The sequence below is a fragment of the Lissotriton helveticus genome, chromosome 1_1 (genome assembly GCF_964261635.1).
Source record: "Lissotriton helveticus chromosome 1_1, aLisHel1.1, whole genome shotgun sequence".
Classification (NCBI taxonomy): domain Eukaryota; kingdom Metazoa; phylum Chordata; class Amphibia; order Caudata; family Salamandridae; genus Lissotriton; species Lissotriton helveticus.
The window spans coordinates 360,903,795-360,928,649 of NC_136057.1; the positions used below are offsets into that span (position 1 = coordinate 360,903,795).

General features: G+C 49.1%; 1 protein-coding gene across 2 annotated transcripts in view; it reads left to right on the forward strand.

The window, feature by feature from the left end:
* Positions 1–24,855, forward strand: part of LOC144808610 (adenosine deaminase 2-like) — a 773,449-nt gene that overhangs the window by 11,305 nt on the left and 737,289 nt on the right. The window lies entirely within an intron of this gene.

Below are 24,855 nucleotides of genomic sequence, written 5' to 3' on the forward strand. Positions count from 1 at the left end.
TTGCGGAGCATGCGTAGGGTGTTGAAGCCAGAGGAGGAGAAGGCGTTGACTTGCTTGGTCATTGAGAGCCTTGAGTCGAAGATGATTCCCAGGTTGCGTGCGTGCTCGGTGGGTGACGGGTCTGCCCCCAGTGCCGTCGGCCACCAGGAGTCGTCCCAGGCTGAAGGGTTGGAGCCGAAGATGAGGACCTCCATCTTGTTCGAGTTCAGCTTCAGACGGCTGGTCTTCATCCAGTCGGCAACGGCCTTCATTCCTTTGCGGAGGTTGGCTTTGGCGGTGATGGGGTCCTTGGTGAGGGAGAGGATCAGCTGAGTGTCGTCAGCGTAGATTATGTTGAGGTCATGCTGTCGGGCTACGTGTGCGAGCGGGGCCATGTAAATGTTGAACAGCGTCGGGCTGAGGGAGAATCCCTGGGGTACGCCGTAGATGATCTCGGAGACTTTGGAACGGAATGGGGGGAGGCAGACACTCTGGGTTCTGGCGGAGAGGAAGGAGGTGGTCCAATCCAGAGCCTGGTCTCTGATCCCTGTGGCGTGGAGGCGTGCACGTAGTGTGCGGTGGCAGACTATGTCGAAGGCGGCAAAGAGGTTGAGGAGGATGAGTGCTGCAGTTTCGCCGCCGTTGTCTAGCAGGGTCCTGATGTCATCGGTGGCGGCGATGAGGGCAGTCTCGGTGCTGTGGTTGCTGCAGAACCCTGACTGGGAAGGGTCCAGGATTCTGTTTTCTTCGAGGTATCGGGTTAGCTGACTGTTGACGGTTTTCTCGATGTCCTTGGCTGGGAAGGGGAGCAGAGAGATGGGCCGGAAGTTCTTGAGGTCTCTTGGGTCTACCTTAGGTTCTTTGAGTAGGGCGTTGATCTCGGCGTGTTTTCAGATCTCTGAGAAGGTCGCAGTAAGTGTAAATTTACTGCTCTTAACTCCACATCTATGTACCTTGAAAATATATATATTGTTAAGGTATACAGACGTGGAGTTATGAATAGTAAATCAATTGCTTACCTACATATACTTACCTTCACAATATAGTAGTAGTTGATATTGTTGCACGTTGAAATTCTGCAGTCGATATTATGTTAGAACACCTTGAATAAATTTTTTTCAGTGTCAGGTTTATTCTTTGTTCACACTATGTGCCTCCTAAAGCACCTCTTTCTACTGAAGAACTGTAGTGCAGGACAATACTTATGCAAGTTTCTCACTTTTTTATGTAGGGGTTTTGTAAGTGCCCCCAAACTATTAGATATCAAAGTGCTTTGGATCAGATAATAGGATGATAAAGCCTTAGAGAAGAGTTAATAGAGTTTTAGAGTACTCACCCATGTAGATGCCCCATCATGTCCGCATTGATGCATACCATTTCCATCATCTTCAGTCAGTGCGCAGCTGTGCAGGGTGCTTGTTCTTCAATTTGCAGAGTCCCGTCGTGATTTCATGTCGACCCCACATTGGCTACCTATTGATAACCATGTTCTGTTCAAGAGCCTCAGTACTTGGTTTAACGCATTGCAGTACTGTGACCCTGTCTTTATCAAGCAACTATTCTCATGGTATGTCCTACTAGAGCACTTTGCTCATCTTCTGCCTAAAATCAAGAAAGCACATTATGGGGGCAAATTAGTTGCATTCCAGGTTGCTATCAAAAGGTAGTCACTCCTTCACCATCTGAGATGTCAAACCTTCCTCTTTAAGTTTGGAATACAACTTAAAACTTGGATGTTCACTTAGTAGTATTGACTTAGGAGCTTTGGTAGGCTAGGTAATCTTTTAGTGCAAGGACATCTTTGGATAGTCATGCACTTTCTAATTACTCTAAGTAAATAGTAAACAAATAAAACAAAATTGACAAGCTTGTTTCATGCATCTAACCATCAGGGGAGGGTCCGACTGTTGATTGGGGAGGCTAACTAATACCAATGGCTAACCATTTATCAAAAGTATTACAAGAGCTTTAACCTTTGGAGAACAAATACCTATGTCTGCTATATGTTCAATCTATTCTACACATTCTCTGTCACTTACACCCTCTGCATACATTGGAAGTGAGACCATGTATTCCTTACAGATAATCCTGGCACCATCAATTGTGAAAAAGTACAAATCAATTTATTGATTAAAAACACTGAAATATACATTTTAAAATGAAGAGTTTTACAAAATACAATTATTGTTATACACAAAATTGTGGAAAAAGTATTAAAACAACTCCTATTTGCATACTATAAAAACTAACATTGTAAATAAAAAAGAGAGTACATATCACAAGACAAACAACACTATGTCATAAACAGCATACACATTCATAGGGAAAAACTTTACGGGCTAGTGCCTGGTATTGTTCAATTCATAAAATACTCCTTGGTCTAGCCACTTGACAGATTGTGTACTTTTCAACGAGGTGTCGACTCCTTTCGATGAACTATTATACCACCATCTTTCTCAAGACAAAAAACTTTTTGGACTCTCAAAACAAAATCTGATACAAATGTAATCAATAAAAAACCTTAAAATGGCCAAACATATTAATTTCCTTATGAAGGAGGATGTTTATTCATATCTACTGTCACCTTCTGAAAAAGTACTGATTCAGGATCCCCTGTAATAATTAGGGTTCAGTAAGCTACACGCTCCTGCGTGGAATCGTTTTCGGTTTTCTTACCAGGTAAACTAACCATATATCAGCCTTAATAGGTAGATTTTCACCAACTTTCTTAATCTACGAAAATAATTTTGCAGTCTTAGAAGCAATGGAAGGGGTTTTACAAAGACATGGTCCTTGCATCTGGCCTTGCCTTCAAATATCTTCTACCAGACTGGCTGAATAGACATTAAGGTTTGTATATCTGTCTTCCAGATGAAAGGAAAGGGATGAACAGCTTAACCAAGTAATCTGGTGATTGACATTCAACTCTTTATGGACAAGACAGGGGAATATAACGTTTGTTCTTTTCTTGACTAGGGGACAGTGCAGGGACTTCAAATCAATCATAAAATTGTCATAGCGATTCAAGCAAGAAAAGTAGAGTGAGAACGATTTGCTGGAAATGCCATTGTGTAGGCTATTGAAATAATCACGATGGGAAGCCACAACTGCAAAGGTTATGGCTGTTTTAAGAGAGATGAAGAAATGGAAGATAACCTCTTAGCCAGTGGTGTAATGAAACTTGAGGGGCCCCCCTGCAAAGTACATGGATTGGCCCTCCCCCCATTCTCTGCGCCACTCAAGATCTCTAAGGCCAGTCACCTGCCATACTGCAGGGGCTATTGCTACTCCACTGGTACTAATAGGGCCGTTATAAGTAACGCTGGATGGTGGAGTTAACAGTTGGGCTTAGTCTGTCTGCAGTCTATCATAGGTGGTGGTCTATCCACTACAGGGTCCCTGCCATCAGTACCCAGGGGAAGTTTGTCCTATTTTAGGTGGGTTTCCTGATGCAGACTCCTGTCAGAATATGCAACATTGGGCCCACTTCGTTTGGTTTTGCAAAAAGTGCATCCACTGCTCTTTCTCTTTCACACTTCCTTCCTCCCTCTTGCTTTCTATCTCTTCCATTCCATTATTTCTGAGCATCCTATCTTTTCTTCATTCTCATCCCAGCCTGTTTCTTTCTATTCTCCATCACTTTTATCTCCAACTTTTTCTCTCCCATCCCGTCAAAATCATTCCACTATGCTTTTCCTATCTCCTGTGCAGTATTTCTCCCCCTTTCTCGGCTCTTTTTATGCTATCTGCTTTGTATTCCCTTCGTCCATTTTCTCACCCTCTCCATTCCCTACCTCTCTTTTCTTCTTGTATACCCCAGCTGACCTTGTCCCTATAGCACCTTGTGATGTCTCTCCTTCATACTTTCTCGCTGGGTCCCTTTATTAGCGCTTCTAGTGCATTCTTATGCTCTTCATCAATCCTGTACAGACCCTATTGCCCATCTTCTTTCTCATACTCTCCCAAAACCCCTAGCCTCAAAGGTTGTATTTGTTTACTCCAGAGTCTTCACTGGTGTCTCTATAGAGGCCAGTCGGTGCCTGTTCCCCAGTGCTATTTGTCCTGGCTCCAGTAGTGCCCTCCACCACAGGTGATCAATGTATTGGGTTACGACACAGAAAAAACAGACACTGCACCTTGCCACACACATTAAATTGTCCAACTACCTGTTGTAGCAAATCAGTGCTGTTTGATTACATTGTTTGAATATCTCTCTCTCTCTCTCTCTCTCTCTCTCGCTCTCTCTCTCTCTCCATCTACATACACACACACAAACACACACCCACACACATACAAAAAGGTCAATGATGAAGGAGAGGATTTTCTGGAGTGGGGGACACATTCTTACCACTGACCCACCACAAGCACTTTTGTTTTGAACCATGTATAATAGCCTTGTTCAAACCCCTTCACTTCCCTTATCACTCATACAGTATTCTGTACAGTGACATAGCAATGTTCTAGTGGACGCTTATTACCTCATACCCAGAGACATCCACATTGACACAGCTCCCAAAACCCCCCCAGGCATATTCCAACATAGGAAAATGTAAAAAAGAGTATATTGCATGAGGTGCATCTATTAGGTCAGCACATTGGCTTAAATGAGATGTACACTTTTTTGGGGGTCAGAGTTCGTTTATCAACATTTTCCATCACCTCTGACATTGTGACATTAGTAAATCTGGTCTTGGAATCTCTCCCTGCTGCCTTTTAATTTTGCTAATACATTGGTATTTACAATTTGATAATACATTGTAAAGACCAGGCAGGGCTAAGGTTTTTAACACATGCAACTGTCTATTTACCATTCTTGGACAGCTGTATTTAAACAGTACATTGTTGTATTTCCTGCATGCTAACCACTCGCTCTTTCTGCTTTTTCAGCCTTTTTCTGTGGAAAATACTAGATAAGGTGGGTCTGGGTACACAATTCAAAACATGGGAATTGTGCAACTATTCTTGCCCTGTAGCTCGGAAAGTGAGCTGGGATTTCATTTCATCATTAAGAAATGGACTGACATCCTCCACAAAGTGCAAACCTCCTCATTCTGTGCCTTGGGAAAAGAGCAATGCTTAAGATTACACACTATTGGTACTACACACCAGCCAGAAGGTGAAATGGAAACTCAACAGTCCTAATGGCTGTTAACGCAACTTTGGCCACCCAGACACACTGACTGGTGTCCTCTGTTTCTGTCCCAAACTCAAACACTAATGGTAGGCCGTCTGAAAGATATCAATGAAATGTTTGCAACAGATATAACCTGTCTTTCTAGCTACGTCCTACTGAGCCTCACCAATGCCCAAACACACCCTCAACACTCTAACAAAGGGAAAGCAATCATAATGGGTTTTGGCTTTGTATGGGTCTAAACATGTCATCAAAACCAAATGGGGCACAGATACATTGTCGTCTCACTTTGACTGGCTGCATAAACTGTGGGACCTCACAGGGATGGACAAGCTTACTGCTTCCCTGCAGAACAAGTTGCTACACTTTGACAAAATGACGGGCCCATGCTTCCAATATCTGGCACAGGACTTTTGGGCACTTACTGGTCCTCTTTACTTATGAGTAGACCAGCTTACAGGACAAGGGGGCACGCCTGATCAGCAAGACAAAGACTGACCGCAGTGGGTATGACGCACCAAAAGACCCAGCCTGCTGACACTGAATACGTTGCGAAAGAGCTATTTCTGGCAAGAGAAGCTATGCTCCCTAGGTGACAACCCCTGATATTTTATTGCTTTCCTCTCGCCTTTCCAAGTCCCCCCTGCTATCCTCCCTTCCTCGCCTTCTATTTCCTTCTTCCGTTCTCCCACTGTTCTACCTCATCGGCCTTTGGATTTAGGTAAGAGTATTTGTTCCTGGATAAATTAATAAAAAGATCTGAACCATAAAAGATCAATGGGTCTGCAAGATATTTACATTTTAACATTATTAATATAATATTCCATAAACACAAGTAAAATTCAAAGTGGTGTACTAACTCGCAGCTGCTGTCACCTCCGTCTTTCAGAATTACGTGCCTGCTGTTTCTGAGAACTACACCACAAGCTTTGAGATTAGGTAGCAGCGGATAGAGCTGAACATGTGGGAGACCTCAGTTAAGAGAGCGTTGGTATCCTTTCATGGCGGCAGCCCCACAGTGTCATGGATAGCGTGTGCATCAGCCAAGGCGACAATAACTTCTGGTGTCTGCGTGTACCCAGAGGGATCCAAAGAGGATACCTGTCTGAAGTAGTACTCCATTTATTATTCCAGTATGACTGCCTGGGAGACACCCCCTTTTAAAAAAACTATTTTGTTTCCTTCCATACCTCTCTAACTGTACACCACTAGGATAGAAGGGGTAAACCGAGTCTCTGAGGTCAACATATGAATGCATTGAATATAACAGGAGGCTCCTGGTTTTACACAGAGTAGAAAGAAGCCTTCAAGCTGCCTATATGCACATGCATGTAACTGGGATCCAGGAGGATGAACACGGATACTGGAATGTAGAAAAACATCTGCAGTCATCCCTAGTTTACACAGGTTCATCTGTGGCCCTGGGAGTTGTATCCAAAAGCAATGAATACAGAAGACATATGAACATGTGTACACGGGGCTCTGAGACTTGTACAAATAGAACAGTTAAATAAGTCACATTCACCCCAAGACTACACATGCAGTTGTTAGCCTGCATGTTTAACACAATGCCGGTAAGGGGAAAGAGGCAGCTATCCCTCGTGTGTACACATGCTTGCGGATATACAGAGGTCAGCAGGAAAATGACCTTTGGGCCTATCTCAGCCTTCTCCCCACTCTCCTCTTCACATTTACCTGCATTAACAGGACGTGTTTTAGAGTGTGACATATGGGTGGTGTATCTCTTGTTCTCTGAAGAGATAGTAGGAAGCCATGGTCATAGTAGCTATAATATTACCCTATTACAAAAGACCCCTTCAGGCATCCCTTTGGGTGCTGGGACTTTAGGTCTGCACTCAGCTAAAAGCCTGTCCTGGCGGCCTGTGTCAAGCCTTACTGGTCCATCTTGGCATCTCCAATAACTCATGTTTGGCACCCATCATCCACTGTGTACTCTGGGGGACAGAGGTCGTGCCCTCTCATCCCCCTCCTCCCTAGGTCCTGCTATACTAGTTGTTCAGCTGTCAACATGTCACTGACCTTTAGCCTGCCCTGATTTTTCCAACAGCGCCATGCATGCTGGATGAAAAGTCTGACTCTGAAACTTTAGCCTGGTTTCCTAGACCCAAAGTAGCAGTATAGCTCTGCTTTTTAGGTCAAGCTCAGAGTCAGAGCACTTTCCACTCGCTCTCTGCTGTGCCAGTCAGAAATGCTGGCTCCCTTTTGGTGGACTGCTTTCCAAAGTCCCACCCCAGCCTGCTTGGTTGATGCCCAGCTTATTTCACTAGGAGATCAATGTTGTTGGCCATGATAGTACTTTCATGGTTCCTCTTGTTACAGCGTGTTATAGTCCCTCCTCTTATCTGCATTGCGTCTTGCTAAAACCCAGCCTCCCAAGCTCCTCCCGCTGCTTGTGTGATGGAATTCCGTCACCATAGTTTTGAAAAGGTTAATATGTTGCGCTATGTTTATGGCTGATTTCTCACAGATAAATACTGAAGCTATCTCTTCAAAAACAAAGAGTGCTAGATATCATGATGACAGTTTAAGTTTTTGTATGTAGCTTGACACAATCCCACTCCAAATAATCCCTGGACACTTAAGAACACATATTTACTATCCACAATAATTCCACAGCACCCATGCCACAGAATTCCAATACACAAATTCATTCCACACCACACAATTCCAAGCCACACAATTACACAACTAACTAATTCAATCCAACCCTGCATGATTCCACAACAAACCACATGCATACATTCTGTAACAAATAAGTAAAAAACATTGCCATTTACAATGCCAATAGCTCCAACACAAACAAATGCGAGGACTATTGTATTTACAATGCTTGCTTACCTTCCAATGCGTCCCGGCAGAGTCCTGTTCCTGGAGCCGCAAACCTTCTCCTGGCCAAAGATGTTTTAAGGCATGGGCAAAGTGGGCTCTGGCCCAGGGCCCCGGACTTTCAGGGGGCCCCCACATAGAGCTAGCAGTTATCTGCAGAGTCTTGTCCTGGTGACCTTGAGTAATGCTTAGACAGTTTGTTTTATATACCATTTTCTTTAATTTATTATTAATGTGGGTGATGTGTGAAAGTCTACTACAGACATTTTGCAGAGAAATGGTGTTTATGTTTCATGCAAAATCCTTAAAAAAAAGGTTCTTTTAGATCAAAAGGACCTGAAATATGAGAAATGGGAGCGTGACACAGAGGTTATTTGCAGTAACATTAGCGGGCTGCTGGTGTGTTACAATATTGAAAATACAAGTTACTATCCCTTAATATTAGATGTAAACACATTTAGAATTTGCAATAGTGTGCTTGTGTACCATCAGTGACCTGGCCAAAGGGTGCATGAAAGCGCTGAAATAGGATCATAAATTCAAAGCTGTTCCAAACAGGAGCCCCCAAAATAATTTGGCCCAGGGCCCCCACAATCCTTAAAATGTCCCGGCTCCTGGCCCTGTCAGCACTGTGCTGCCTCTTCTCAGAGGAGCAGTGCTCTGTGGGGAATATTCTCTCTGGGGCCCCCACCTCATCCCATTTCTGGCCTGGCTCTGGCTCTGACTGAAGAGAATCAATGAAACATGTTACCTTGTTTCTCTTCAGCGTGAGGAGCTCAGAGCAGGCTGCAGACTGCACCTGCTTTAGATGGAGAGAGGCTTTCTTTAGTGCAAGCCTCTCTCTCACAAGTGTGTGCACCATTTCTCCCGTCTGGGCTATCAAACCCAGTATTGGGGTCCCCCTGGGATTCGGATTAGCCAACAACACCAGCAAGGCGCTCGATTTGTCCCCCTCTGCGTGCATCCTCGCTCTGTAGATCCTATGGTCAAAGGAGCGCAGTCTTTCCACCTGTACGGCCACCGCCTCTCTAGCTTCGAACATCTCATTCTGCGCTCCCAGGTCCCCCTAGCATGCTCTCTCTGCTCCTCGTAACCTGCACTCTGCCGTCTCTAAATCGGTCAACAAAGTTTTCCTGCCCCCGGTCATTTTGCCAATACAGAAACCCCGAACTACCACCTTGAATGCATCCCCCTCGACTGCCGCTGATATAGCTGTCCCCTCATTCTCCTCAAAATACCGCGTAACACCCGTCGCTAGGTCATCGCAGAAAACCGGGTCTTCCAGCGCCTCCGGTCGGAACCGCCAAGTCGGAATCACTGCTCTCTCCTGGACCCACCGTATCCGTACCAATAGCGGATTATGATCCGAGATCGTTCTGGTCAGATACTCGTTATCTATTACCTTGGAGTGGACTTCAGGGGTACATAATATCGCATCAAGCCGCACATGTAGGCCAAGTGATTTGCATGCCACGTATCAACCAGTCCCTAATTTGCCTGCCATGCGTTTCTTGCCTTGCAGAGTTGGTGTACCAGAGCATCAGAAAGGGGAGGGTGAGATCTATCTTTCGCCACGTCTGCAATTGAGTTGAAGTCCCTTCCCATTATTATCGAACTAGGCAGGTATGGTGCTAAGCTCCCTGACAGACGGTCAAAGAAAGAGATCTGATCCACATTAGGGGCATATATGCTACATTGCGTCACTTCCATCCCATTGAGACGCCCCAGCACTACTACAAACCGTCCCTCTGGGTCTACCAATTGCTGCGTCGGCTGGAAAGGGACACCTGCTCTGTCCCATATTGAGGAACCCCTAGCAAAAGCTGAATAGGTTGTGTAAAATAATTACCCCCTCCATCTACGTTTCAATGCTAACCTCTCAGAACGGTTAATGTGTGTCTCTTGGAGAAAGGCTATGTGTGCCCCTCGCCGTACCCAATAAGAATGCACCTTGTGACACCGCTGCATTGTATGGAGCCCCCGTACATTCCAGGTAAGACATTTCAAATCATTTAATGTCCCCATTTGGTGACCAGGTACCCCCGAGACCACACTCCTCACACATGAACACACTGGTGAATCTAACTACCCCCTTAAACCCCCAAACCCCACCCCAAGTACTCCCCCCGCCAGAACAGGCGCTACAACACTAGTACCCATCCAAACTTATGCTCAAACTGCTCTTTCTAGAAGACCCCCCCAAGGAGCTATACTCACACAAATTCGGGGGGGGGGGGGTGTCCTAGGCTTCAGAGGGTCGAGCTCCTAGCTTGCCACCATCCTGCGCTCAACACCCCTGGTGGCTAGCCAGCCCTCTCCAAGGCCATAATATAATGGGATCATCTAAGTATGTGTTCGGCCATCCTCGCCAGCCCCTCCCACCTTCAGTAGCCAAGCATCAATTAGCCAAGTCTAGGGGGAACATTCCCAGGTCAGTACAAACCCCCCGCCCTTTACTCTGCTCATGCTTGGCAAGATGCAGAGTTACCCATCCACAATCTCATCCACAGTCCCAGCTGTCACGTGGGGCAAGTGCTCACTTCCTGCATCCGATTGTTCGTCGCCCGTGCCCTCAGATCCCTTTTCCGACTCTGTCTCCTCTGGTGTTGCGGTTCTTTCCTCTCATGAGTTAGCCATGACTGCTTGTAAGGCAGCAGTACGTTCTTTCTCTGTCTACGTCATCGCGACGTCCCCCTCAGCCAGTCCTCCAAGTAATTCATCATGTTGGCTCCTTCCACACCCTCCGGTAATCCCACCACCCGGACATTATTTCTTCGATTTCTCCCTTAGGCATCCTCTGTCCTTCATTCCAGGGTTTGCAGCCAGTGCTTTAAATCTGTCATCTGAGCTGCCATTGTCTTTTGGGCTGGTTCCAGGACTTCCAAGGCGGCCTCCGTTTGCTTCACCCTGTCGGCTAATTTGGGGTGGTCAGCTCTGAGCAATCCAAGACCCTGCGTCACATGCACGATATCCAATTGTAGGGCCTCTCTGGTGTCTGTGATAGCTTTGAGGATTTGATCCACCTGCCGCTGGAGCATCCCCTCCGACCCGAGAGGTGGCCCTTCCTGCATTTCCGGCACGCTAGCTCCTTCTTCTTGTTCTGTCGGCGCACCTGCCTGCTTCCTTCTGGGTTTGCCCATGCTTACTTGGCGTGTGAAATTCTTCTACCAGATAGGTTCTTCTCCAGCGATCTGCCTCTCCCGGATTGATCTCCAGTAGTACGCCCACGCCTGAGGCCGTCAGCCTGTCCCCTCAGCCTCCTCTTTAGTTCCTCCCCACCGTGACCGCTTCTGCAAAGGTGCAGTCCTCCACGCGTGCCAGCACTACCCTAGATCTCTGTCCATTTTCCCCAGCAGTTCCTTGCTAACACTGGCCATGCATTCAACTGTGCTTCGGGGAGGAGCCAATCCACTCCGACCACAGGGACCCCTCCATCGGGGGACTCGACCGTTCTCAGCCGCACTGCCTTCTTGCTCCACCTCCCCATTGGTCTCGTCGCTTCAGGAGCACAGGGCAGGTCTCCTTATCACTGATCTGCCCAATCCTTTCTCCTCCTCCGCTGCAGCCTTTCAGTGAGGTAGTCAGTGAGGCCTGCTCCCATAACGGTTCCGCAATTCCTGCAGCGAGTGAATGTACTCAGCCACTCATGACACCCTTAGGCGCCTCTGCACCTCGCGGCCCAGCAAGCGTTCTCTCTCTGCCTCAGCTCAGGGCCAGCTCTGCCCAATGCAATTGCCGGCTGCTTCTCTACGTCACCTCTCTCTTCCACCCAGGGTCTCACATACTGCTCACTGTCTGGAGGGGCCGCAGGCACTCACGCTCACCTCAGTTCTTCCCAGGAGCGCCTCTTCGAGCTCGCCAAACTCACAGTGCGGCGGCCCCCATCCGCACTAGGCCACTCGCTCCACTGGCACTCGAGCAAATTGATTGGCCCTCCTCCGCCCTTCAACAGCCGCCCGCAACTGGCTACCGATTGTTGCTGCCCCCGCGGTCTCAGCAGTCCAGCGTGGCAGTTCTCCCAGCTCCGTGACGGTAGCGGGCAGCCCCGGCTCCCATGGCTGCGCCCACCTGCACTGCTATGTCTCCTTCCGCCCAAGCTCCAGTAGTCAGGGTCCAATATCCTCGAATGCTCCTCCTGACAATATTCAGGCCGTTCTGTAGCTCCTCTGCCTGGCTTTCAGTATCGCCATTACCGCCATTTTAGAGTCCCCGCAACCTCCATGTCGGCTCACCAGGCCTGTAGTGGAAACCGTTCCCTGGCCCCTGAGCCCCCTCAGCTCTTCTCTCGAGTGCAGTGTCAATTCGGGGCCCCAGCAGGCGACCTCCTCTCCTCTCCGCAGCGCCTGCTAGGATCCTCGGGGGACGTCTCTCAGTGCCGCCGCCCGTACGGTCGCATCGCTACACGACCATTTTAAGCGTCTGTCCTGCACCCAGATTGCATTGGCGAATCCTGGTCAATGTCACTCCGGAGCCTCCCAAATGATACTGCGGGTGCTGCCAGCCCCCTCCGCCGTCTCCTCAGGCGCTCGGGCCGTTTTCAGTGTCCCGATCAGGATAATTGTGGGGGTTGGCGTGGAGCTTAGCGCTCACACGTCTCCCCTCATCCGCCTCATAGCCACGCCCCCTCGTGAACCATCCCTGACCATGGACCATTTTTAAGGGGCTGCGTGCTGTGGACTCTAGCTGAGTATCCCCGCTACCGGAGGTGGGGTGGCCTGTATGCGCGGGTCTTCTGCTGCATGTTGTTTGGAGGCATGGAGTAATGTCACCGATTGCATGGAGATGTGATGCTTATGCATTCCCCGCAATTCTACTGTTCGTAGCAGTTTCTCTTCTGCGGCCCACCACTTGCTTACCACACCCCTCCAGGCCTAGATTGGTGCATCTTTTGGCAAGCAGGATCGCCAGGGAGGCAAAGCGTGTCTCTACTTTCTGTTGCTTCCGGTGCCTGGTTATGCCTAGCCCACAGGTCTCCCAAGTGTTAAGACCTGTGAGTCCAGTGACCTCTAGTAGGGTGATATAAATCGTGGCCCAGTATGAATGGAGTGCATGTGAGCCTCAAAACATGTGGATGAAGGGCGTGACCGGTTCCGGGCATCTAGAGCAGGTAAAGCACGTGTCGGGGTAATAGCGTTGGAGGCATTCAGGGGTTAGATATGCGCGGTGCAAGATGTGGTATTGTATGTTTTTGAAACAGTAGTTTCGAGACATCTTTTTGGGGAATTCCAGGGCTCGTTCCCATTCTTTGTCGTGGAGGGGCCTCTGAAATTCCTCCTCTCATGTTTCGCAGGGAGGGGTAAGGCAGATTGCATCCAGTGTTTGTACCGCTTTATATAACCCTTTCACTAAGTTACGTCCTGGGCCCATCTGTAGGATTGCATGTAGCACTGAATGTGTGAGTGGCTCCGTTTCTATAGCATGCCACATTCAGTGACAATCTACCAATAGTTGTCTGTGTGTGAGAAATTGCCCATTGGGAAGGTGCGCGTCAGCAGCAAGCTCCGCAAAGGTTTGCAACTGCCCGTTCACAAACAGGGGCACCTGCTTCAGTGACTGCGTGGTCAGTCGATACGCGCAGTGCGCGCTCTGTGAAATGCGAGTGGCCTCTAGGAAAGCCTACCAGTGGTTGTATGGGGGAGTACATGGGGGGGCGCGGCTCATTGCGTGGATGCGTTTCAGACATCTGCGTGCCACTGTCATCTGGAGAGAACAATCTAGAAAGGGCTCAGTGCCTGGCAGCAGCATGCGGTGTATGTTTGGGGCTGTAATCTGTCCTGTCATTGTGTGTGTTTCCATCATCGCATGTCCAGCTGTCCAGTGCGATACCCATTGCAGCTGGGATGCCAGGAAATACTCCTCGAGGGAGGGTGCGCTCAAATCTCCCTAATCCATAGGCAACTGTAGTTTGGGAGAGCTATTTGTCTTCGGCCAGTTCCCCAGATCAATGTTAGAAGGAGGGCATCTAGCTCACGGTAGATTGGCAAAGAAGTATAATAGTCGTGGCACTAGTATAATCTTGGCTACAGCAATTTTTCCAATGGGAGCCAGTGGGAGCTCCTCCCAGAAGTTCACTGAAGACCGCACCTCAGCCAGCACCCTAAGGTGGTTTCCTTCGTACATGTCCTGAGGCGTGTGATATAGCCTAACACCCAGATATCGGACTGCGTTAGTGATTCATGGTACCCATTAGTAAGTGCTGGGGAGGGAGGTGACTGGAAAGTGTGTATATTGTGGACTTAGTCCAGTTGACCATGAACCCCGCCACTGTCTCAAAGTCCCCCAGGGTGTCCAGGATAGTGGTGAGGTCTGGCGTGATGTCGAGAACGTAGATGAGCACATCATCGGCGTATAACAACACCACATGGACTGGGCCTGCAAGTGGTATACCCCATCTTTCTACCTCCTTGCGGAGACGGATCACGAGTGGCTCCATCGCTATCGCGAAGAGTAGGGGGGAAAGCAGGCAACCCTGCCTCGGGCCCCTAAGGATTGGGAACGATGATGACAGGTATGGCTCCAACTTTACTCTGGAAGGTGGATCAGTGTATATGAGCTTAGTATATGCAAGCAGACGTGGGCATACCCCCATCCGCCATAAGACCTCGAAGAGGTATGGCCAACTTAGGGTATCGAAAGCCTTTTCAAGGTCCAGGACCAGGCAAACTGCCAGCAGGAAGTGCCCACCCACATGGTCCTGGACGTGAAACAGGTGCCTTATGTTAAAGGAGGTGTTCCTATTTGGCACAAACCCACATTGATCTGGGTGTATGAGGGTCAGGAGGATTGCAGTGTATCTTTCTGCCATTATTTTTCCAAAGATTTTATTGTCTGCTGGCAGCAGGGCTATCGGCCAGTATGATCCCACGAGGTGCTGATCTCTGTCCGGCTTGTGGGAGGAAACTATTACTGATTAGGTCATGGACTGTGGAAGTTCTCCCTCTTCTAAGGCTGACTGATATACTTTTACCAATTGCGGCACTATATGCTAGGAAAATGTATGGTAAAACTCCAAGGGGAAGCTGTCCAGGCCCGGCGCCTTGCATGTTGCCAGGGCCTGCATCGCCTGTTTAACAGCCGAAGCTGCAATTTTCTTGTTGAGCTTGTGCCGATCAGCCTGTGCAATTCTGGGTATGGGGATCACATGCAGAAAGCGGTTCAAGGCCTCTGGGTCCACCGCAGTAGGGGTTGCATATAGTTGTGTGTAGTGTGCTGGAAGACTTCCAGGATGGACGCCTGCGAGTATACTAATTTGCCGGCTGCATTGCGAACTGCAGTGATCGTGGGGAGGGAGGTGTTTTGTTTTACCAGCCATGCTAGCAGCGCACCAGCCCTATTGCCCTCCTTGTGCATCCTTGTTGTGTGCGCCCTAAAATTATATCTGCGGAGGTCTGCCAGTGTCTCTATGGATGTCGTTTTGGCATCAGTTATTTGAGTCAATGTGGCTTCCCCTCTATAGGCTGCTTGCATTAATGTGGCCAATTCGTGCTCCTTAACAACTATACTGCGTTCTAGGGTTTTGCGTACACCAGAGATATGTTATATGCATGTGCCCCTGATCACTACTTTGAATGTGTCCCATTCCGCTGCTCGCATGGACGCAGTGTGCTCATTCTCTACGAAGAAGCCCCGTATGTGTGTTATCTATGTTTGTCTAAATACTGGGTCTTCTAGGCACTCTGTGGGCAAGCGCCAAGTGGGGACCGGGTGCCTAGGTGGGCACCAAGCCAGGGTGATCCTATGGGCATCATGATCAGAAAAGACCCTGCCCAGGTATTCAGCCTCTTGTATTTTGGGTAGGATAAGGGAGGAGCAGAGGAAACAGTCAAGGCGCACCCTAAGATTATGTGGAATTGAGTGGAATGAATAGAGTCAGAGGTCCGGTGTTTGGAGCGCCATGCATCAGTCAAGGCCCAATGTGCCGCCCAGCTTGCGTAATGCTCAGCCTGCATTATAATGGGGGAGGCGGGATGCAGAGGATACGATTTGTCTAGGTCGATGTCCTGCAAACAGTTAAAGTCTCCGCCCAGTAGCCACGGGGCCTGGGCGTACGTGCCTACTGGGCACGAGAATGTGTCCCAAACTCTCCCCTAATCCGGATTCGGCGCATATATGCTGCCAAGTACCACGGACCGGCCATCTAAAAGCCCGTGCAGGAGCGCGTATCTGCCTTCTGCATCTACTGATCGGGATAGCTCTTGAAATGGGATCCCTGGACGCAGCCATATGAGAGTCCCATTCGCGTAGGCGGAATAGGCTGTGGCACAAAAGACCCTGCACCAGCGCTTGCTCAGCCTGCCTAATTCTTTTGCTACTGTGTTTCTTGTAGCGAAGCGATCTGCGCATTCTGCCGCTTTATATACACTGTGTAGCAATTGCGCGCCATGTGCATTCCTCGCACATTCAGGGTGGGGATTGTGATGTTTCCCTTTTGTGGCATGTTGCGGTGTGGGGGATATAATAGGGATGTTCTTGGGCACCGCATCGCGTCGTAGCCCCCCGCCCTGGCTGAGTCTGATCTCCTGATTCAAATGTGCCTGCAGCACCTCAACTTTGCGCTGTGGCTTGTATAGTGCAGTGGGGAGTAACGTTCTATGGGGAAACATCAGGGATGGGGAACTATCCCAATTCTGGTAACCTATCACAAACTGAGATGCGTCCAAACTCATCTAGCACTCTAAAAGAACTGCATAATATTGGGGCAGGATCTATGCGCTGCTGTTAATCATCACTCACCAAAGGCATTTGTAGGATTATTTCGCACCTGGTGGTTTGGGGAGACGTTAGATATCACTTGTCATGCTGTTTGGCTGACCACGTTTCTCGAGTTTCGTTGTAGTGTGTAATTCTGGGTTACCCTTCGTGTGTAATCTGCTGGTCATATGTCATATCAGTGTATCTGCAGTCCCTGGGGTGACAATCGGCGGGGTTATGGAGTCTACTTGGGATGGCGTTTCTTCAATGCCCTCCTCCTCCCCAGACAAAAAGATATGGGGACCTCCATCCGAGTCTGTAGTGGGTGAGGATGGTTGAAGCTCCACAGCAGCCAGCAGGGCCCTTCGTCGCTCTGCAATGATCTGCTCCCAGTTTGGGCATCCCATGGACTGTACGTTTCTGATAGGGGTAGTCCTTCTATGCTTTTGCTTCAGGCGACGTCTGTTCCCGCGCTGCATCTTTGGGCACCTGTCGACCTTGTCATACCCGCTAGAATGCTTTTGATAATGCAGATCCGCCCAGTCACTGGCTTCTTCCGTGCTTGTAAAAAAATATGGTAGGCACTTCATACGTGACTTTAAGTCAGGCCGGGAACAGTAAGGAGTATTGCATTCCCTCCATCCGCAGGCGGCGCATGACATCGAGGAAGGTGGCTCTTTGGTACTGCACCGCACAGGCATAGTCGGGGAAGAACATTATCTGTTTGTTCTCTACATGGATGGGGCCGTGCTGTCTGGCTGCTCTAAGCACCGCATCTCTGTCCTTGAAATGTAGAAATTTTGCCAGCATTGGGCAGGGTGGGCTCCCGGTGGGGTTTTCTCAACGGCACCCTGTGTGGTCTTTCAATCAAGAAGAATGCGGTCTGATCTGCGGCCAGCGGAAAGGACTTGGTCCATGCCTCCAGATCAGGGTCCATACCTTCCATTCCCTCCAGAAGACCTAGGACCCAGATGTTGCATCACCTCGAGTAACTCTCATGGCTGTCCAGGCGTTCCTCCATAGCCGTCATGTGCCTTAATAGGGACTGGATAGATTCTTGATGAGTTTTAAGTGAGGGTTGCATAGAGATGATTACTTTCTCACCCTCTGACTGTGTGGTTGCTCCGTGTAGTCCCCGGGGAGCAGCTTTCTGGTCAGGAGATGGAATTGATGTCTGGCAGCCACCTGCTATTCGCCTGTTGCAACTGGATTCAGCTCACGCTCGTGACCGGGGGAAGGAAGCCACCGGTGCTCTTTCTCATGTCCTCCCCCTTCTACTGATACTTTCCCGCCACATAATTGTGTCCAATCACTGGCTGGATTTTGACTCGCCTGCGCGTTATCGTTAGGGCACCTACTTGCCCTCCCACGTTCTGGTGTTTCTCTGTGCAGCGCAGTCGCCTGTGTTCTTATACTTGCAGGCTTAGTGGGTGGAAATGGGGGGACGGTGGGACCGCAGTGTGCCCGCCAACAGCCTTATGTCATTTGCTGTGTTCCACCACCGGCAGAGCCGCTGTTGATGCCTGGATGAAGCTGGCGCCACCGCAGCTCTCTGGGATGCTCAGTGATCTCTGGCCATCGGCACTATCCCCCTGACTGCCGCAGAAGTCCAGGGCCCTTGCTTAGTTTGCCTGACCACAGGTTATATTATCAAAGTACACTTCAGGATCACAGGGATGTCGGCTCAGGCTATGTCTGCTGCAGTCTTCTGCTTATTGCACCTGGCTGACTCTGCTGCCACACCTACCAGCATCTGATGTAGGGCGCTATGCGGGCCACGGTAGGTAGATTACTGCTCTTGGTTGTTCTCAGGGAGATTTGGTGGACTTGGGATGCCGGTCCCACCACACTGTCCGCCTCCTTAAGTCTGGGCAGACCTGCCTCCACACACAGTCGGTCAGCAGTCTCTGGGGCCCCGGGCGATGTCTGTGCGGGCCAACCTCGCCCACCGATTATTCGAGAGGTGAGCACGGTCACTTTTACTGTCGCACCCTCTGGCAGCCGATGCAAAGGGAGAGCCAGAGTTTCTTCGGGCCACAACTGGAACACTCTGCGTGGCTATTGCATGGACTCGCCCCACCCCTGTCCGGGGACAGACCACACCCGCAAACTAGGCCTCCCACCATGGAAAGTGTAGCACAGGTGAGGCGCCATGCATGGATTGGCCGCCATCACCACCCCAGGTACGTGTGGGCACCTAGTTGTCAGCCGGTTTTATGGCCGCTACACTCACTCCAGCAGCAGCCAGTGTGCGCGACCAGGACCCGGCAGAACTCGCCTCCGTTGTTTGCCGACAGGTTCTTTCCCAGGAATCACCTTCCCGCTCCCGCCGCTAATAATCACCGAAGCTGGGGCGATGGCCGGTGGGGCTTTGGCGGGCTTCAATGGACAGGCGATGTTGAGCTAATGGGTGCGCCCCCGTATCTGCACCTCCTCACCTCAGCATTGGGGGCAGCGTTGGGCACTACGAACTGTGCAACTCACTGGCCACCTTTTTTCACTGCAAGATCACCGACATCCACGACAGCTTCAACACCGCCACCGCCACCCCCACTTCCACCGCCGAGACCACCACCCCCACGACCACTACCCGCACCAGTCGCCTGATCGCCTAGTCCAACGTCAGCGATGAAGACACCATCAAGAACATGAACTCCATCCACTCCGGATCTCCATCTGACCCATGCCCTCACCACAAAGCCAGCACAGCCATCGCACCCCATCTCCGGAAAACAATCAACATCTCCTTCGAGACAGCAACCTTCCCAAAGAGCTGGAAGCACGCCAAGATCAACGCCCTACTGAAGAAACCCAAGGCAGACCCCAACGACCACAAGAACAACCGGCCCATCTCCCTGCTCCCCTTCCCGGCGAAAGTCACGGAGAAGATCGTCAACAGACAGCTGACCCACTACCTCGAAGACAACAACATCCTGGACCCATCCCAGTCCGGCCTCCGCAGCAACCACAGCACCGAGACCGCCCTCATCGCCACCACCGACGACATCAGGATCCTTATGGAAAAAGGAGAAACAACCGCCCTCATCCTTCTGGACCTATCAGCAGCCTTCGACACGGTCTGCCACCGCACCCTAACAGCACGCCTCCATGACGCCGGAATCCAAGAGAAGGCCCTGGCCTGGACCACGTCCTTCCTCTCCAGCAGAACCCAGAGTGTCCGCCTCCCACCCTTCCGCTCCAAGACCACCGAGATCATCTGCGACGTTCCACAGGGATCATCCCTCAGCCCGACGCTGTTCAAAATCTACATGCCACCACTCGCCAACGTCGCACACAACATAGCCTCAACATCATCTCCTACGCCGACGACACCCAGTTAATCATATCCCTCATCGAAGACCCCCACGCCACCAAAGCCAACCTCCACAAAGGAATGAAGGCTGTCGCCGAATGGATGAAGCACAGCAGGCTGAACTGAATTCAGACAAGACGGAGGTCATCATCCTCGGCCCCACCCCCTCAGCCTGGGACGACTCCTGGTGCCCAACATTGCTAGGAACGGACCCAGAACCCACCGACCACGCACACAACCTGAGGGTCATCCTAGACTCCGCCCTCTCCATGACCAAGCAGGTCAACACTGTCTCAGCTTCCTGCTTCAACACCCTACGAATGCTCCGCAGGATCTTCAAATGGATCCCCCCCGACACGAAAAAAACCGTCACCCAGGCCCTGGTCACCATCAGACTGGACTATGGGAACGCCCTCTATGCTGGAACAACAACCAAGCTCCTGAGACGGCTGCAATGCATCCAGAACGCCTCGGCACGACTGATCCTCGACGTCCCCCGACGCAGCCACATCACACCCCACCTGAGAGGCCTGAATTGGCTCACCGTCGACAACAGGATCACCTTCAAACTTCTCACCATACACACAAAGCCCTACACAACACCGGACCATCATACCTCAACAATCGATTCAGCTTCCACACCCCCACCCGCAGCCTCTGCTCTGCCAACCTCGCCCTAGCCACAGTTCCACGCGTCCAGAAAACCACTGCAAGCGGCAGATCCTTCTCCTACCTTGCTGCCAAGACCTGGAACACTCTCCCTACCAACCTACGTCAGACCCAGGGCCTGCTGGCCTTCAGAAGAGTTCTCAAGACGACAGGACACCAATAAATCCCAAGAACTTACCTTGGCATCCTGTCTTCTTTGAAGAGAGATTATTACAACCTGGCTTTTCGATCAGTAGCTGCCCCCTCCTCCCCCCCCACCCCTCCAGCGCCTTGAGACCCTCACGGGTATAAGCGTGCTTTACAAATGATAATGATTGATTGATTGATTGATGCTGGAGTCGCGACCACAGAGCCGGCTCACGGGGCGAGTGTCTGTCCCAGAGCCTGGCGGTCACCATTTTGTACTCTGGAGCCGTTAGTCTTTGGCACTGGTTAACTCGTTGCCGCTCAGTCGTCAGCAGTCATGGGGCACGGCGTAGGCACCCGCAGTTAACCTATATCCGTGGAGCCGATTTTCAGAGCCCCAGGTGCGCCATAACAGGCACATCCGCCATGATAGATAGCTTGGCCACACCACCCTAATAATCACAACATTAATATAAACATTTTTAAATAGTTATTACAATTTAAGAAAGAACCCAAAGAATTGCACCAATAGATAGCAAACATTCACGGACGGTGGGTTTAACATAAGTAAAGTGCTCCCTCATACGTTTCTAGTGAGTCCTTTAAAATAATGGGACGAATACATTTTGTTTGTAAATAAAAGCACCTGGACAAACAAAACATGAATCATATCCTGTTTCTTAGCACTACAATATTGACAACCAGGCTGAAAATAGGTCATTTTAACCAATACATTTTCTCCAATAGGAATCTGGGCAAATTTAAACTTAATAAATATTCTTCATACATTTGAACACATATTTGCTATCAAATAAAGTTGCATCAAGCCACAACTTACAAACAAACAATTCATATGCAAAAATGTTATCTGTAAACAATGATGCATATAATCCTGAACATGTTGGTAGCTTCGAGAGGGGAACATGGCGGCAGCCGGCTGAGCTGCGGCAGTGCTCCACTTCTGGGTTCCCGTCCGTGAGCTGTTAAATGTTCAAGGCTAGTTTTTTACTCGAATGCCTTGTGTGAAACAACACTGCGCTGATTCCTAAAACAAAACGCCTTTGTATTTACAGCGATTTTCAGCATTTTTGCTAGTTAAACCCCATGTGTTTGGAAGGGGCGTTTCTTTCGGTGTGCTCCTCGCCGGTATACCTTGCTGCTGTGGGCGTTGGCTCGGCACCGCAGCAGAAGGGCCTCGGTCGGAGCCGGAGCTCACCTGTGTTTTCGACTCTGCCGAGGTTCGGCTTGCCGGTTTGGAGTCTCGCCGCCCTTGAGCTGCGACGAGGTCGTAAGATTCGTTTTCTTCTCCCGGGAAGACGTGGGGCCGCTTGAGGTCCCGCAGCCAAGGTGGAGGCAATAGCTGAAGTGTCAGAGGAAACACCGGAGGAGGGAGAATTGCCTGCTGACTGTGGAGAAGACGCTAAACGTGGTGAGAGCCCAGTGCTGGTCGGGGGGGTATTACTTGAGGTGAGTCCATTGCCACATTGTCAGCTGGTGATTAATTCAGGCCGGATGCAGGGGGGTCACCCCACTTGAGAAAAGACAAACGTAAGGGGACAAAAAGAGAATCGAAAAAAGGGAAAAAAAGCAAGGGAATACAACCCCAAAATACTACAAATACTACACTTTCCCCGTCTAGTGGCTTTAACCCAACCCCTGCCCCAAGCTCGGAGGTGATAAAGCCAGTAGTTTCTGCTGGGGTCGGTAATACAGATAACGCAAAAAAGAAACCTCTTCCTATTTAACAGGGCAGGTTAAGGCTAAGCGTGCATATACGTGTAAAACAACTAAAGGGCCTAAAGAGTCGAGCTCTAAATGTAAATCCACTAGCCTCACTCATGCAGAGTCTAGGATAACTCCATCACTTAGGTGGTATTTCAAGGTGATTCCCCAAGTGTTATTTCTATCGGATAAATCTTCCTTCCAGACCTGCCCAGAAAGGACACTCTTAGAGGTTGTGGGTCCTGATGAGGCAGTGAATACTGGAGTAAAGTGCAATAATAACACCTCAATTGACATGGCGACGGAAATTCTAGATGCTAACATGGAAGCTGAAGTAGACTTGAATAGAGGTAGAGGGGAAGAGAACGTAGGCACTCTTACCCTCACTGAACATCCTGAGAGTTCGGTCCCTGTGTTGGAAACTTTGGGTCCCTCTGGTACATCCGGTCATCCCCCACCTCTGGCCTTGGTTTTGGCTCCACCATTGGCACCGCCGCTTCTGTTGGCTCCTTCATTTTTGATTGCTGGTCCCTTAGATGGTCCAACGCAAGGGTGTAGCACACAAGATAGCACACAAGGCAGTGCACAGGCTCCTTTTTCTAGTGTTAGTGCTCTATCAGCTAATTGTGATAATGCAACTATGACCACTTCTCTGCAGACTTCCATACAGGGTATGTTCACTACTCTGTCTGCTGATATAAAAAAAGGGTTTGAGACCTCTGCAGCTAATCAGGCCGACATTAGATGTTTTTGTGAGTCCCCTGAAAAAGAAGCTAAGCGATCTTACCTTAAGAACAGAGTCAATAGAGGACACGGTAGCGGGTTTGTCCATACATTTAGATCAAGCAAAAGTGAAAATCACAACCCTTAGGAAAGAAGATCAAGCAATGGCAGAGAGGATGGAGATTCTTGAGAACAATGCCCGACGAAACAATCTTCGCATCTTGAATATTCCGGAGGACAAGGAAGGCTCAGATATCAAACAATATGACATCTCATTGTTGAAAGATGCGTTACGTTTGGATCAGTCTGTGGAAGAATTAGCTCTAGACATCCAACGCATCCATAGAGAGCCTTTCAAGAAGAACCCCCAAAGGACTAAACCTCGAAAAGTATTGGTCAACTTCCACACTTATTCACTTAAGGAGACCATTCTCAATCTGGCCCTATAGCAGAAATCTGTGAGTGGTAAGGGATTTAATTTCCAGATTCGATCTGACCTGTCAAGGGTTACACTTGACAGGCAGTGGGAGTTTGGGAGGAGGCTTGAGGCTTTTAGAAACTATGGAGCAGTTGCTCAACTAGTTTTCCCAGCGACACTTAAAGTAATGTATAAAAACAGCATGCATAATATAAGATCAGTGCAGGCTGCGGATGAGCTATTACTAACCATGGGCAAAGATAAAGGAGCATCAGGCTAAAGAGAGCCATCTATTTAATATGGTATGTGTGTCCAGACAGAAATTCCTTCTGCAATCTGATATGGCCCTGAAGATAATGCTAGCTTAAACATGAAAGCGTAAAAAGTGTAAAAAGATTTAATTAAAAAAAAACACATAATCAGACATACAAATTCACACATAAAAATACAAAAGAAAAAAGAGTGGAACATAAATTATTGTTTTCAGTATAGCTATAAGGCATATTTTTCACGTTCATGGGTAAGGCGGGGACCCAGGATGGGGCGCTATCTTCTGGTTGCTCCAGATAGATAGAGCAAGGGTTCCCCAGGGAGGGTGGAAGGGCAGTCTGGGGCACAGGGGGGAGGGGGTGGGGATTTTGGGACTGTCATGGAAAAAATTAAAAAAAACTTCCTCATTTTCGCTCTAATTTTGTTTTGAGTTTGTGGGTGCTGTCTGAAGATTATACGATTGCTTTTTCCTTACCCTGGTGGTATGTATACTGGCAGGCTTGTTCTGATAATGACATATTGCTCTTGCTGGTAAAAGTCTTGGTGTGGGTTTCTCGTTACAATGAGTAAATTAGCCATTCTTTCCTGGAACACTAATGGACTGCGTATCAATCCTAGAAAATATAACATAATGCAGTACCTTCGAGACTCTGATGCACAGATTATAGTACTCAAGGAAACTCATCTTGTTGAACCCGAAATGGATTTGTTGGCTAAAAGGAATAGGTGGATCGATCTATGTATACGGATGTCACAATCTGTACATATTAGAGGTGTGGCAATAATTTTAAAAAAATCAATAAAAGCTAGGTTGGTGTCTAAACTGGTTGATCCTGGTGGAAGATGGGTAATTCCATCAGTGATCATAGGAGGGTGCCCAATCACTATAATAGGATACTATGGTCCAAATCAGGACGACCCGTCAGTTTTGAAGACCCTTATTTCCCACCTTTATTTATTTCC